Source organism: Giraffa tippelskirchi, chromosome 2 (assembly GCF_054371585.1).
Source record: "Giraffa tippelskirchi isolate mGirTip1 chromosome 2, T2T-mGirTip1v1.2.pri, whole genome shotgun sequence".
Taxonomy (NCBI): Eukaryota; Metazoa; Chordata; class Mammalia; order Artiodactyla; family Giraffidae; genus Giraffa; species Giraffa tippelskirchi.
Window position 1 is genome coordinate 37,670,581 of NC_137276.1, and position 15,616 is coordinate 37,686,196.

The 15,616-nt window shown below is 39.7% G+C and overlaps 1 long non-coding RNA gene and 1 pseudogene across 1 annotated transcript; both read left to right on the top strand.

Annotated features, from left to right (window-relative positions):
• The first annotated feature begins 925 nt into the window (after positions 1-925).
• Positions 926-1,754, top strand: LOC145531859 (uncharacterized). Its single transcript, XR_014072816.1, has 2 exons — positions 926-1,125; positions 1,218-1,754. It is a non-coding gene; the product is annotated as an uncharacterized LOC145531859 (long non-coding RNA).
• Positions 1,755-14,190: 12,436 nt separating this feature from the next.
• On the top strand, positions 14,191-15,192 carry LOC145524063 (protoporphyrinogen oxidase pseudogene; annotated as a pseudogene).
• Positions 15,193-15,616: the final 424 nt, after the last annotated feature.

Consider the following 15,616-nt stretch of genomic DNA (forward strand, 5'->3'; position numbering starts at 1 on the left):
CATCAGGTCTCAGAGTGAACCTTCATTGCTCAGTGACTCATCAAAGTCAGGACAGTGAGGGAGTTTGTGAAGTTTTTGTAACACAAAACTTGTGAAATCCCCTAACCCAGGGAGCTTGGGCTTGGGGCCTAGAGGTCTATTAAACATTGCTCTGGAGGCCCCCTGATAACTTACCGGACCTGCTTTTTGTTGTTCAGTCACTAAGTCATGTCCGACTCTTTGTGATCCCGTGGACTGTAGCATGTCAGGCTTTCTGTCCTCCATTATCTCCTGGAGTTTGCTCAAACTCATGTCCATGGAGTCACTGATGCTATCTAACCATCTCATCCTCTGCCACCTCCTCCTCCTTTTGCCTTCAATCTTTCCCAGCCATCAGGGTCTTTTCCAGTGAGTTGGCTCTTTGCATCAGGTGGCCAGAGTATTGGAGCTTCAGCTTCAGCAACAGTCCTTCCAATGAATATTCAGGGTTGATTTCCTTTAGGACTGACTGGTTTGATTTCCTTGCAGCCCAAGGAACTCTCAAGAGTCTTCTCAAATACCACAATTTTAAAGCATCAAGTCTTCAGCACTCAGCCTTCTTTATGGTCTAGCTCTCACATCCATACAGGACTACTGAAAAAACCATAGCTTTGAATATATGGAGCTTTGTCGCAAAGTGACATTTCTGCTTTTTATTAAGCTGTCTAGGTTTGTCATAGCTTTTCTTCCAAGAAGCAAGTGTCTTTTAATTTCAGACCTGCTAGGGAAGAGCATTTCCTGTCATTATTCCTCAGACTGAGGCAACTTCTGTGAAGGCTTGTTTCTGTCCTTCAGGACTCTTTTTACCTGGTTCACCATTTTCTCAGGCTTGATTAACATTCCTTTGTGATGTAGATACAAACATCATCATGACAAAAGGCTTAAGATTCCAGATGCTCTTGCTCAGTCCATCAGGGCCCTGATAGACTCTCATGCAGAGTTATTCTATTAACAGATCTGTTTACAATGTCAATGCTTCATGCAGAGTATGAATATGTTCCTATATTGTCAAGTGTCATTAGCTGACATTGATAGCAGAGACTCCTGTTTTGGGGGGGAATAAAAGCAGTCTGTCTGAACTTTCCTTGGAGCACTTGCCGACTATTAGTAAGTTTATTGTCATTTGTAAGTGTGTGTATCCTGAGCTGGACTTTAAGCAATTGGAGAACAGTGTGTCTTACTCATTTTTTTTCTTCCAGGATCAGAACAGTCATGATCAGACCATGCTTCTTTTTTTTGTAAAAAAAATTGGAAAACATTATACTGAAATGTGTGCATTTGACTATGAAAAATAAAAAGAGCAAATTTGCTGGTGCCATAATTTACCTGTCTCATTGGGATAAACTAATATTCAATGCTGCTTGGTATAATTTCAAGTTTGAGCTTTTAATTGTTTTTACTGCATTTGTAGAAACTGATGAGGAATTCTAAATAGCACACAGCATTAAATGGCATTTATTGTTCCATAAATCTTGATACTCAAAAAGGAATGCCAAGTAGATGAGCAAAACTCAAACAGTGAACAGATAAGCTCACTTCTTTCGCAAATATTTGGTACAGAGAACACATGGTCATATAAAAGCAAAAGGAAAATGACAGAAAGGAAAGCTCTTCTGCTTTAGGATCTATACGAATTATGGATATTTTCAAACCAAAGATGGATTATTTAGAGACAGTACTTTTTCATATCAAGTAACCCTCTTTGTGAATAAAACATGGCAAAGCCTCAAGCTGAATATTTGTCAAGTTGTTTAAATTTTCTGTGCCTTAGTTCCTTTAGATAGGAAATGGAAAACATAGTTACAAAGTTATCGAAATATTCAACAAGATGTAACTGTAAAAGAATTTAGTACTGTGCCTGAATTCACAGTGAGCACTTGAACAGGACTATTACTATAGTGTGGTAAGTGCTCAGTAACTTTATATTGCCTGGATGGAGGGTTGTTGGGGAAGAGAGGTCTGTTGGAGTAAATGAAATCCTGTGACTGTGGCAGGGGGAACGGGCAAGAGCTAGTGACCTTCATCCCAGGTCCATTCCTTTCCTAATAGGTCAGGGCTGAGGCTGTGGTTGGTGAAAAATGGATTTTTCAGGATTTGTTTTGGGTGTGCCAAAACAGAACAAAACAAAACAAAAACCAGGGGCCTAGTCTATGAAGGGGATTGCCAAATGTTGAGGACCTCCTCCTCCTAGTATTGAGGTAGAAATTGCTTGGCAGTCAGTGTAGGACTATGAGACCTCGGTTTTGTTTTCAATAAACATCTCACTCCATTAACCTTGAGCTAATACTGTTTGTCCCAAATCCCTGGAATGTGTCCTTGGACTGATAAATTATCAGTACTCAGATCCAAGGAAGGGCGGTAATTAACTTCTGTTCCATATGCCTGAGGGAAAAACAACTGGTGATCATTAGTGTCTAGCCCATACATCTGGTCCACTGTAAAATGGCCAAGGGGCATGAAAAAGGGTGGCAATTTAATCTGAGGATCAAGAGAAGCCATAAAGATTTTAAGTTAAACATTTTGACCTTTAAATTGGTTAGAAATGACGTATTTTAAGAATGGGAGCCAACCAAAAATGTACAGATTAATACTGGTAAGGTTATAAACTGCTGTTAAGTCCCACCTTTGGGAGGACTCCTTACCCTTTCTCAGTGTCTATTCTGAGAGCATTGTACTTTCCGTCTCTTTAATAAATCCTATTTGCTTGCTACAATGAGTGTTTGCATGTTTGTGAAGTTCATTCTTTGGTTCTTCAAACAGGAACTCAGATTCCTATTTCAGTATCATGAGGAATGTCAAAGCCTGAAACTACTAATGTTTAGGCTACTTGTCTGATAAGCTCTGTCCCAGCAGCTCAAGTCATGAAATGGAGCAGAATAAACTGACACTCAGTCTTAATCCATTTCTATCTCAGTGGATTACCTTATTAACTTTTTGAAATGTGACTTTTGGTTGCTGTTTTGTAATTTCTATCTAGTCACATGGTATGGAGTGTCACGAGCAGCCTTGTCAGGCAGAACACACTCCCTCTGGTGTGAAGGTTGGGTCTTCCTCAGGGTAGACCTCTAGTGACCATGTGACAGGTTTGGGGAATTCTGAATAAAGATAAACCAAGGCCTGTGCTTGCCTCTCTTGGGTACCCAGATACTACACATGCTTCAAGTATGTGTGAGTGCTTGCCTTTCTTGTCAGAACCAGAACCTGAGAGTTTCCCAACAGCTTCCATATCAGCTTTACTCTTGGCATAATTTAATTGGAGATAAAGATGACTCCTAGTTGTAGATTTCTTGATACTTTATCTTGATTAATCTTCACCAAAAGCCTGAAATTAGTATTATCTCCTTTATCCACATGAAAGTACAGAGGTTTAAGTAACTTTCCAAAGTCATAGGGTAGGAAGTATTTAAATCTAATCATTTAAGCTTCAGCTATACCACTCACCTCCCAGTAGGTGTCTCATTTATTAAAAAGTGGGCTTGCGATGTTACATGAAAATAATTTTAATTAGTATACTTTGACCATTCTCTGGTCACTCATTTAATAGCTTTTGTTAATAAAGGAAATAAAGTGTTAATAATTTCAGAACAACAATTTTCTGGTAAGCTGAGTATTTTTTTCTTTTGTACCATGTAATATTGAAACATTTTCTAGTGATACCCTACATGTAGAAAGTATTTTAAAAATTCAATGACTTTCACCTTTTTTGAGCTGTGATAAAAAAAATTTTATACATGTGAGGATGTGTTGTCCTTCAAAGTGTACACTGTTGGAGGTCAAATATTTATTTCAACTTACGTCACCATTGGCCCCTCACTTTGGGAATTATTTTCAGACCGAGTTAACAAGCTGTGAAAGAATCTGTCTCATTTTTAAAATACTTTCATCTACTACTGAGACTACAAATACATGTGTAACATTCACTGAAGATCTGTTGCCCACTCATTTATATTCAAGATCATATGCTTTAGAGATGATGTAGGAAACTGAGATCAGTTGATTAAGATTTCTCCATTTACTACATATGGCATGCCTAATTAAAAATTGGAAATATTTTTATCCATTAAAGCCCACCCACTTTCTTCCATTTTGCATGACATTGTCAAGAGTGTTTCACCTTCAGACATGTCTAAACACAGTTTAGTTGGACCCAGTGTGGAATCTATAATCTGCGCTACTGCTTAGGAGCAGTACTGCAAATCCTACTTTTGAATTTTTATAAATATTAATAGTTCAATTTCATATTTGTTAAATGGCACACACATGGTTTTTCTCAAAATTTCAGTTCTTGAATTATTGAGAGAAATTAGATTTTTTTCCCCTTCTCTATAAAGATGGTGGTGGTGGTGTAGTCACTAAGTCATGTCCGACTCTTTTGCAACCCTGTGGACTGTAGCCCTCCAGGCTCCTCTGTCCATGGGATTTCCTAGGCAAGAATACTGGAGTGGGTTGCCATTTCCCTCTCCAGGCAATCTTCCTGACCCAGGGATTAAACCCAAGTCACCTGCGACAGAACCACAGGGAGCCTCCCCCCACCCACTCCCCGATAAAGATGAGATAAAGATAATTGTCTAAGGGACTATCCAGAAAGGGGCACTGTAATGTTCAATGTGGGCTTTGAATCAGTTGTCTTTAAGTGCTGACTCTGCCACTGTTTGTTACCAGTCTTAACAGAACATACCTGACCTTTCTGTGACTCAATTTTGTCATTGCTTTCTTGGTCTCTCTTTTGCTGTTAGAACTCTATCAATGTATTGCTTTGCTGGGTAATCTCTTTTTCCTTTCTGGTAACTTATAAGGTTTTATTTTCTGTCCATTTGATAGATATTGTTTAACTTGCTCAGGAGTTCTGGTGCTTATTCAATCTGAAATTTCATGTATTTTACTAATTCAGAAAGCTTCACAGTCATTACCTCTTTGAATATTGCTCTCCTTCATTCTCATTTTTTAAAACCTCCTAATAGACATTTGTTGAATGCTCTCCTTCTGTTCTCCATATCTTTTAACATCTCTTAGAGTTGAATCACCTTATCACTTGTACATCTTGAGTTATTTCCTCAGCTCTTTTTTAATTGATTATACATTGACTGTATTGAATTAGTTGTTTTTTACCTCAACGATATTTTAAATATCAGTGAAAAGCATATGCATTTCTAGAAGTCCTCTTTCTAGATTTCTTGTATTTCCTATGATTCCTTATGTTTATTTCCATTCTTTTATCTCTTCAGGCATTTAAAATATTCTAAGCTTGTTCAGATTATTTGTCATTCTCAGAGGCTATTTATTTTACTTATTCTGTCCACTGCTTATTTGCTAGCATATTTCATAATTTTTGACTGGGAACCTCATGTATGTCATCCCCCCCCACCCCCCCGTAGGCATTTCACATGGACCTGATTCAGAGCAGTTTTTCATTTTTCTCGTGCTGTTTTGTCTCTGTGGTACCAGCTTGAATTTCATCACTTACGGGCATTATAAGTTGGACTCAACCTCCAGATAATGTAGGCTTGAGGTTTTGATTGAGGTGTTTTTAAAAAATTTATCCAAAATCCAAGATAGTGAAAATATTATTACTGTCTCCCTGTGACGGTAGGCAGATCTTTATCTGTTCCCCATTTTCTAAGGGTATAACACTTTGAGGGTCCTGGCTTTATCCAAGGATTTGCATTTCAATTTCTGATCTCATGCAGGTCTGATCACCTGAGTGGACATTAGGACCTGAACCCCTAGCAATTAGAGGAGACCTCCCGAGTTCTGTCGCCTCCAGCATACTAGTCCCGCTGAGCCCTGGCTATTGCAGTGTCATTGTGTGTGTATTTTCCACTATTTTAGTTTCTTACGCTCAAGGCTTTTTCTTCTTTTTCCTAACAACCTCAGTAATGTATTTAAAAATGTGTTTCCTTTCTCCAGAATTTCTAAGCATTTGCAGTGGGATTCATTATATTTTAGTTCGGTCTATCATATTAATAAAACCATATGGTGTTATCTTGAAGATTAAATGAAATTTTGCATGTATGGAATTTAGTACCTGATGGTAAGTTTGATATCTTCAGTATTAGCCATTATGACAGGACAATTTGCATAGAGTCTGCGAAGAGGACGAAGTTACTTGAGCACATATTTTTGGTTATTTCTACACACAACCTTTTGATAAGCATATGTCAAGTTCCTAACTCTGTTCCTGGAAGATCTCCATTTCCTCATCACAGTCTCCCAACAGAAGATAGCTATCTCCAGTGGCTTGCTTTTGTCAGCCTTCTCTTAACCATTTCACCATCATCTTAACCATTTCATCATCTTTTCACAATAGCTTTGTGGAGGAAACAGTTTAATTCTTTGCCTATGATGATTAGTGTTAGTCACTCAGTCATGTCCAACTCTTGCGACCCCAGTAGTGCCCAAGGCTCCTCTGTCCATGGGGATTCTCCAGGCAAGGATACTGGAGTGAGAAGCCATTGCCTTCTCCAGGGGATCTTCCCAACCCAGGGATTGAACTCAGACCTCCTGCATGGAAGGCAGGTTCTTACCATCAAAGCCACCATGGAAGCCCTGCTACAATGATACATAATGCCAAGTATATCTTTCACTAAGATACTAGTGAAATTAACATGATTTTCAAAAGTGACAGATTTTTTTCCCCAATAAAATGAAACCTGAGATCATCTGAGGGCAATGAAAAAAGAAAAGATTTAATGTTAGCCCTTTTTGACTATGCCTGTCCATTTACCACAATTAGTGTCACAGGTTATTGATGCTAAATATTACAGTGTTTTGAGAATAATTAACTTTGTAAAGTCAGGGGATATTAAGAAATGTATTCTAGATTCTTTAGTGCAAAGCATCCTTCTGACTTTTAGGAATTCTTCAGATTTTTGCAAAAATATGTATTACTATACCCATGAAAGTAGTGTTTTTAACAAAATATAACTATTATAATCAACCAAAAATTGAACTAGCCTACAAGCATAAACTGAGAATAGTTAATATTTAGTCTTTTCATAGAATATTTCATTGTCCTTAATTACACAAACAAAATAATGTAGAATCACTAAGCTATATTCAGAGTAAAATGATTCACTGCAAATGGTTTGTTAACAACAAAGAATAAAAATAGACCAGGTATTCTATTTAAAAATCTAGACAAACTAGAAATTAAGCTAAGGAAAATAAGAGATAGAACCAAATATAGGATAAAAGCATAAAAATGAAGCCATGAATAGGCTTTTTGGAAAGACCAGTAAATATCTCAAATCCTGGCAATGCAAATAATGGAGACACCGCACATACATAGTGTTTGAATGAAGGGATATAAGAGAAACATTAAAGCAGTTAAAAATAGAAGTGATAAAATAAAAAAATCTCAAGTGAAATTTTGAAAATACCAGCTACTAAAAACCTTAAGTAGCAAATATAAGTAATGATCACTCTAGATTTTAAGGATTCACTATTAGGTTTCAGCCTGGAGTACCTCACATATGAGTTCTTTCAGATCATTCTTAAGCTATTAAAACTATTCCAGATTTCTGTTAGAAATCTTTGAGTTAAGGCATGTATATTCTCCTCATTTTCTTAACATGTGACAGAAACGGTAGGAAGAGCAGAAGTCATCATCTACATCATCACAATAAAAGAAGGAATAATGTCTACAACAGCCTCAAATTATAAAGCACTGGCCAGATATTGCTGAGAGCTGAGAGGTACTCTTGACGTTCTGCAAAATAAGGAATGAAACACTTATGGGAGATGTGGATCGTCCCTATAGAGACTTGGTTCAAAACCACAAAAATGCAAGGAAGTACAGCTGAACAATATACCGTATTATGGCATTTATAGGCATTTCTGCTTTCTCTGACCAATCCTCCTAGTTGAAGTAGGTACCTGGGGTAGGGTAGAGGAACCCAAGAAAAGGAAAGTTGCAGTTGCAGATTGCATCAGAGAGGTCACAGGGCCATATAATAGTCAATAATGTTAACCTTTATACAATAATTAGTATGTGAGAGGAGTTACCAGAGACTAAATGTTATCTTGCTAAATTTTCATAGCCTATCAAAGAGTTATTACTATCCCCGTTTTACAGATGAAAAAAAGATACAGAATTAAAAATACTAGTTATCGAACCTTGAGCTAGTATGTAACATGCCTGCTAAGTTGCTTCAGTTGTGTCTGACTCTCTCTGATCCTATGAACTGTCGCCCGCTATGGTCCTCCATCCATGGGATTCTCCAGGCAAGAATACTGGGTGGGTTGCCATTCCTCCAGGGAATCTGCCTGATCCAGGAATTGAACCTGCGTTTCCTCTGTCTCCTGCATTGGCAGGCAGGTTTTTTTTTTTTTTTTTTTTTTTTTTTTTATCACTAGCACCACCTGGGAAGTTCCAGAGTCTGTATTTTTCATTATAACCCTCTATGACTTGCCTTTTCCTCCTCCCTTCCAATTCTATTATGCCTTTCCCTAGGTCAATAAAATAGGGAAAAGGTAAAGGAGATCAAAGGGGAAATTGCAGACTGCCAGGTCACATCGTATTCCTCCATAGAATGTTCTTCATCTAGAATCTAGCAGATAAATCATACAAAATTGAGTAAAAGTATTAAACAAAAGGAAATCAACAATATATGTTGTAAAGTGAATTGCCTGAAGAAAGATAGGAAGGGTTCAGTTTAGTAGTTGTCTCTCTTTTGTTATCCAATAAAGCGTAGATAATGTAATTCTAAAAATAAGAAAAGCTCAGATGATTATATGATAACAGGATAATCTGAAAAGCAAGTTGGAAAAGCTCTAAAGGAATAGAAAAGAAACTTTACACGCTACAGAATGAATGTAACAAAAGATAGAGAAATAACAAACTCAAGCAAAGATAGAATAGATGGCTTGGAAGATCATCTAAAATGGAGCAAAAAGAATAAAGGTTTATTAAAGATTTGTTGTTGTTGTTCAGTTGCTCAGTTGTGTCTGACTCTTTGCGACCCCATGGACTGCAGCACACCAGGCTTCCGTGTCGTTCACTATCTCCTGAGGCTTGCTCAAACTCATGTCCATTGAGTTGGTGATGTCATCCAAACTTCTCACCCTCTGTGTTCCCCTTCTCCTCCTGCCGTCAATCTTTCCCAGCATCAGGATCTTTTCCAATGAGTCAGTTCTTTGCATAAGATGGCCAAAGTATTGGAGCTTCAGCATCAGTGGCTTCCAATGAATATTCAGGGTTGATTTCCTTTAGGATAGACTGATTGGATCTCTTTGCAGTCCAGGGGACTCTCAAGAGTCTTCTCCAACACCACAGTTCAAAAGCATCAGCTCTTCAGCGCTCAGATTTCTTTAGGGCTTCCCTTATAGTTCAGCTGGTAAAGAATCTGCCTGCAATGCAGGAGACCCCAGTTCAATTCCTGGGTCAGGAAGATCCCTTAGAGAAGGGATAGGCTACCCACTCCAGTATTCTTGGTCTTCCCTTGTGGCTCAGATGGTAAAGAATCTGCCTGCAATGTGGGAGACCTGGGTTCAATCCCTGGGTTGGGAAGATCCCCTGGAGAAGGGAAAGGCTACCTACACCAGTATTCTGACCTAGAGAATAGTCCATGGGGTCACAAAGAGTCGGACACAACTGAGCAACTTTCACTTTCAGTCTTCTTTTTAATCCAACACTCACATCCATACATGACTGCTGGAAAAACCACAGTTTGACTGAGTGGACCTTTGTCGGCAAAGTAATGTCTCTGCTTTTTACTATGCTGTCTAGGTTTCTCATAGCTTTTCTTCCAAGAAGCAACTGTCTTAATTTCATGGTTGCAGTCACCATCTGCAGTGATTTTGGAGCCCCCCTAAAATAAAGTCTGTCACTGTTTCCATTGTTTCCCCATCTATTTGCCATGAAGTGATGGGACTAAATGCCAAGATTTTCATTTTTTGAATGTTGTGTTTTAAGCCAGTTTTTTCACTCTCCTCTTTCACCTTCATCAAGAGGCTCTTTAGTTTCTCTTTGCTTTCTGCCATAAGGGTGGTGTCATCTGCATATCTGAGGTTATTGATGTTTCTCTGGGCAATCTTGATTCCAGCTAGTGATTCATCCAGCCTGGCATTTCTCATGATGTACTCTGATATAAGTTAAATAAGCAGGGTGACAATATGCAGCCTTGACATACTCCTTTCCCAATTTGGAACCAGTCTATTGTTCCATGTCCAGTTCTAATGTTTACTTCTCGACCTGCATACAAGTTTCTTAGGAGGCAAATAAGGTGGTCTGGTAGTCCCATTGCTTTAAGAATTTTCCACAGCTGTTTGTGATCCACACAGTCAAAGGCTTTAGCATAGTTAGTGAATCAGAAGGAGATGTTTTTCTGGAATTCTCTTGCTTTTTCTGTGATCAAACAGATGTTAGCAATTAGATATCTGGTTCCCCTGCCTTTTCTAAATCCAGCTTGAAGATCTGGAAGTTCTTGGTTCACTTACTCTGGAAGCTTAGCTTGGAGAATTTTGAGCATTACTTCGCTAGCATGTGAAATGAGTGAAATTGTGTGTTAGTTTGAACATTCTTGGCATTTCCCTTCTTTGGGATTGGAATGAAATCTGACCTTTTCCAGTCCTGTGACCACTGCTGAGTCTTCTAGATTTGTGGCATATTGAGTACAAAACTTTCACAGCATCATCTTTTAGGATCTGAAATAGCTCAGCTGGAATTCCATCACCTCCACTAGCTTTGTTTGTAGTGATATTTCCTAAGGCCCACTTCATACTCTAAGATGTCTGGCTCTAGGTGGTAATCACACCATCGTGGGTATCTGGGTCATTAAGATCTTTTTTTTGTGTAGTTCTTCTGTGTACTATTACCACTTCTTCTTAATCTCTTCTGTTTGTGTAGGTCCATACTGTTTCTGTCTCTTCTTGGGCCCATCTTTGCATGAATGTTCCCTTGAAGTGAAGTGGAAGTCATTCAGGCGTATCCAACTCTGTGACCCCATGGATTATACTGTCCATGGAATTCTTCAGGCCAGATAACTAGAGTGGGTATCATTCCCTTCTCCAGGGGATCTTCCCAAACCAGGGACTGAACCCAGGTCTCCCACATTGCAGGTGTATTCTTTACCAGCTGAGCCACAAGGGAAGCCTGAAATGCTCTCTTGGTATCTTTAATTTTCTTGAAGAGATCTCTAGTCTTTCCCATTGTATTGTTTTTCTCTATTTCTTTGCATTGATCACTTAGGAAGGCTTTTGTATTTCTCCTTGCTATTCTTTGGAACTCTGCATTTAGATGGATATATCTTTCTTTTTCTCCATTGCTTTTGCTTCTTTTCTTTTCTCAGCTATTTGTAAGGACTTCTCAGACAGCCATTTTGCATATTTGCATTTCTTTTTCTTGGTGCTGATTTTGATCACTGCCTCCTGTATGATGTTACAAACCTTCATGCATAGTTCTTCAGGCACTCTGTCAGATCTAATCCTTTGAATTTATTTGTCAGTTTCACTGTATAATTGTAAGGGAGTTGATTTATATTATACCTGAGTGGTCTAGTGGTTTTCCCTACTTTCTTCAATTTAAGTCTGGATTTTGCAATAAGGAGTTCATGGTCCTATCAGCTCCTAGTCTTATTTTTGCTGACTATATATAGCTTGCCCATCTTAGGCTAAAAGAAAATAATCAATCTGATTTCAGTATTGACCATCTGATGATGTCCATGTGTAGTCTTCTCTTGTGTTGTTGGAAGAGGGTGTTTGTTATGACTAGTGTGTTCTCTTGGCAAAACTCTGTTATCCTTTGCCCTGCTTCATTTTGTACTCCAAGGTTAAACTTCCCTGTTACTCCAGTTATCTCTTAACTTCATACTTTTGCATTCCAGTCCTATATGATAAAAAGGGCATCTTTTTTGGGTGTTAGTTCTAGAAGATCTTATAGGTCTTCATAGAACCATTCAACTTCAGCTTCTTTGACCTTAGTGTTTGTGGCATAGATTTGGATTACTGTGATATTGAATGGTTTGCCTTGGAAACAAACAGGGGTCATTCTATCATTTATTATAGATACAAAAGGTAAATAAGGGTGGTCTAAAATATGCACAACTGGTATTTTTGAAAATGAGAACATAACAGATTGAACAGACTCAAATATTACATGCCAAGGAGGATGAATTTCAAGAATGCAGTGAGATTAAATATTAGAAAAAGTAGTTAATTGCTTTTTACTTTATCAATAAAAAAATATATTGATAGATGCTAAAAAGGCATTTGAAATTTGAAACACATCCTTATTTAAAAAAATAAGTTTAGTGAAATAGGATTAGATGAAATTGATATGGTAAAAAATAATCTCAAACTATCAGGCATGTTTAGTTGTTTAAAGACTAGATTTCTTCTCATTAAAACCACAATAAGAGCAAAGCTTCTGTTCAGTTCAGTTGCTCAGTCGTGACTGACTCTTTGTGACCCCATGGACTGCAGCACATTAGTCTTCCCTGTCCATCACCAACTCCGGAAGCTTGCTCAAACTCATGTCCATTGAGTTGGTGATGTCATCCAGCCATCTCATCCTCTGTCATCCCCTTCTCCTCCTGCCTTTAGTCTTTCCCAGCATCAGGGTCTTTCCTAATGAGTCAGCTCTTTGCGTCAGGTAGCCAAAGTATTGGAATTTCAGCTTCAGCATCAGTCCTTCCAATGAATATTCAGGACTGATTTCCTTTAGGATTGACTGGTGTTGGATCTCCTTGCAGTCCAAGGGACTCTCAAGAGTCTTCTCAAATACCACGGTTCAAAAGCATCAATTCTTTGGCACTCAGCTTTGTGGTCCAACTCTCCCATCCATATATGACTGCTAGAATGTGGTCCACCGGAGAAGGCAATGGCAAACCACTTCAGTATTTTTGCCTTGAGAACCCCATGAACTGTATGAAAAGGTGAAAAAAAGCTTCTGGTATTAATTGCTATTTAATTTTACTCTTTAATATTAGCTAATTCAATTAGATGAGAAAAATAATTATGAGTATATTAAAAACATAAATGATAAAGAAGTAACGTTGACTCACATTTTAAATGATTATAATGAATAAGCATATCAATAAGATATGTAAAGTCTAGAAATAGAAGAAAATATAGTAATTCTGTGAAAATATTTAGCCTTGATAGTAATCAAAGGCATGCAAATTAAGACAATAAAGACTTTTTCCTACTAAATTACAAAACTAAACCTAATAAAAATAATAAAAATTGCCACGTGTGAAACAAACATTCTTAGGTAATTTCAGTACAACTACACGTTTGTACAGCCTTTCAGAACTCTTTGAAATAGTATAAAAATGTTACTATAATTTGATGCAACCATTTCACCTCTAGATGTTTCTCCTGAGGAAATAATTGAGTAAGTGTCCAGTAAAAGCAAGGATGTGCCTCAAACATTTTAATTTGTTTTTTAATAACAGAAAATTACAGATACCTGGTTTGGTTATGGTCTATTGTTAAATAAGAAACCGGTCAGAAAGTTCTGTTTAATTTTGCTATTAAAAAAAGCTTGGGAGGAGTGGGAAGGAAAGCGCTACAGAACACAGGCGTCCCGTTGGATCCCCGAGCCCCGCGCGAGCAGATAGCGTGGATGTGGCCCTTAGCCACCTCTCCTGTCCCCCTGGAACGCCGGCGGAGTGATGCGCTGAGACCTCTGCTTTCTCCTTTCGCCTCATTTTTCTCGTTCGCCTGGTGGTGCTTCTCCACCCGCACGTTTCTTCAGGGGCCAGACAGTGGTTGTGCTGGGCGGAGGGATCAGCGGCTTGGCTTCCAGTTACTACCTTAGCCGGGCCCACTGTCCCCCCAAGGTGATCTTGGTGGAGGGCAGCGAGCGCCTGGGAGGCTGGATCCGCTCAGTACGAGGGCCAGATGGTGCTATTTTTGAATTTGGACCTCGAGGAATTCGGCCGGCGGCAGCCCTGGGAGCCCAGACCTTGCTCCTAGTTTCTGAGCTTGGCTTGGACTCAGAAGTGTTGCCTGTCCGGGGAGGCCATCCAGCTGCTCAGAACAGGTTCCTGTATGTAGGTGGTGCTCTGCATGCCTTGCCCTCTGGCATCAGGGGGCTCCTCCGCCCTTCACTTCGCTTCTCAAACCTCTGTTCTGGGCTGAGGGATTTGACCACCCCTCGTGGCAAAGACCCTGATGAGACTGTGCAGTTTCGCCCAGCGCCGCCTTGGTTCTGAGGTGGCGTCTCTAGCCATGGACAGTCTCGGCCGTGGAGTGTTTGCAGGCAGCAGCCGTGAGCTCAGCACCAGGTCCTGCTTTCCCAGTCTCTTCCAAGCTGAGCAAACGCATCGTTCCATATTAATGGGGCCTCTGCTAGAGGGCAGGGTGGGGCCCACAGCTGGGTTCAGCACTTATTCACCAAGCTCAGGCTGAGCGCTGGAGCCAGTGGTCACTCCGTGGAGGGCTGGAGACATTGACCCAGGCCCTCAACGCCCATCTGACCAGTAGGGGTGTCAGTGTTCTCCAAGGCCAGCCAGTCTGGGGCTCAGTCTCCAGGCAGAAGGGCGCTGGAAGGTGTCTCTAGGGGATAGCAGCTTGGAGGCGGACCACATTATTAGTGCCATTCCAGCTTCAGTGCTCAGCAAGCTGCTCCCTGCTGAGGCTGCACCTCTGGCCCATGCCCTGAGTACCATCACTGCTGTGTCTGTGGCTGTGGTGAATCTGCCATACCAAGGAGCACATCTGCCTGTCGAGGGATTTGGGCATTTGGTGCTATCCTCAGAAGACCCAGTCATCCTGGGAATTGTGTATGACTCCATTGATTTTCCTGAGCAGGATGGGAGCCCCCCTGGCCTCAGAGTGACTGTGATGCTGGGAGGTTCCTGGTTACAGACACTAGAAGCCAGGGGCTGTGTCTTATCTCAGAAGCTGTTCCAACAGGAGGCAGAGAAAGCTGCTGCCGCTCAATTAGGACTGAATGAGCCACCAAGTCACTGCTTGGTCCCAGAACTCTATCCCCCAGTATACATTAGGCCACTGGCAAAGATTGGAGTCAGTTACCCAATTCCTGGCTGGTCAGAAGCTGCCTTTGACTGTGGTCGGAGCCTCCTATGAGGGGCTTGCTGTCAATGATTGTATAGAGAGTAGGCGTCAGGCAGCAGCGTGTGTCTTGGGCACAGAACCTAACAATTGATCCTCAGCTCCCACTTCTTCTTGCCCCTGGTGGCACGGATTCTCTCACCCATGAAAATAAAAGTTGCTGAAGCTTGAAAAAAAGAAAGCTTAGAAGTACACAGAACAAAAATTGTGTATATCTAGGTGGCAGGATGAGTTTAATTTACATTTTATGATTTCTTCAATCATCTATTTGTGTACAAGTTCGTAAGAACTTTTCAATATATCATGTTACATAGAGAAAACAATATATATACATATATATATATTATTTGATTCCACATGCCAATCAAAATGTTTAGGAAAAAACTCTGAAATTAAGCTAAAATGTTAATGGTAGCTGCCTCTGGAAAATGAAATTATGAATGATCATTATTCTTCATATGCATCTTTCTCTACTTTTCCAAACTTTTTCTTTTCTGTAATTAAGAAAAAAAAGCAAATTCCAAAAGCAGAGTAAGAAACATGAAGGAAAGTAACCCTTATCCTATTCATTAAATTAAAA